The following is a 216-nucleotide window of genomic DNA, read 5'->3' on the forward strand; positions in this document are numbered from 1 at the left end:
AACTGTGGGGCCAGATATGCGCACAGAGAGGCGGCAGCAATAGCGGCAAAGAGTCAAGCTGCCGCTGCGCCCCACAAATGCTGCTGCTGCTGCTGCTGCTGCTGCTGCTCCGCCCACAGACCGGCACAGAGACCAGCTCAGACCATAACTGCTGCTCCGCGCCTGCAGCTCCCCAGCCCGCGCAGCAGCAGCAGCAGCAGCAGCTGCTGCTGCTGC

The sequence above is a fragment of the Eimeria tenella genome, genomic scaffold, assembly GCF_000499545.2.
Source record: "Eimeria tenella Houghton genomic scaffold, Eth_scaff2014, whole genome shotgun sequence".
Classification (NCBI taxonomy): Eukaryota; Apicomplexa; class Conoidasida; order Eucoccidiorida; family Eimeriidae; genus Eimeria; species Eimeria tenella.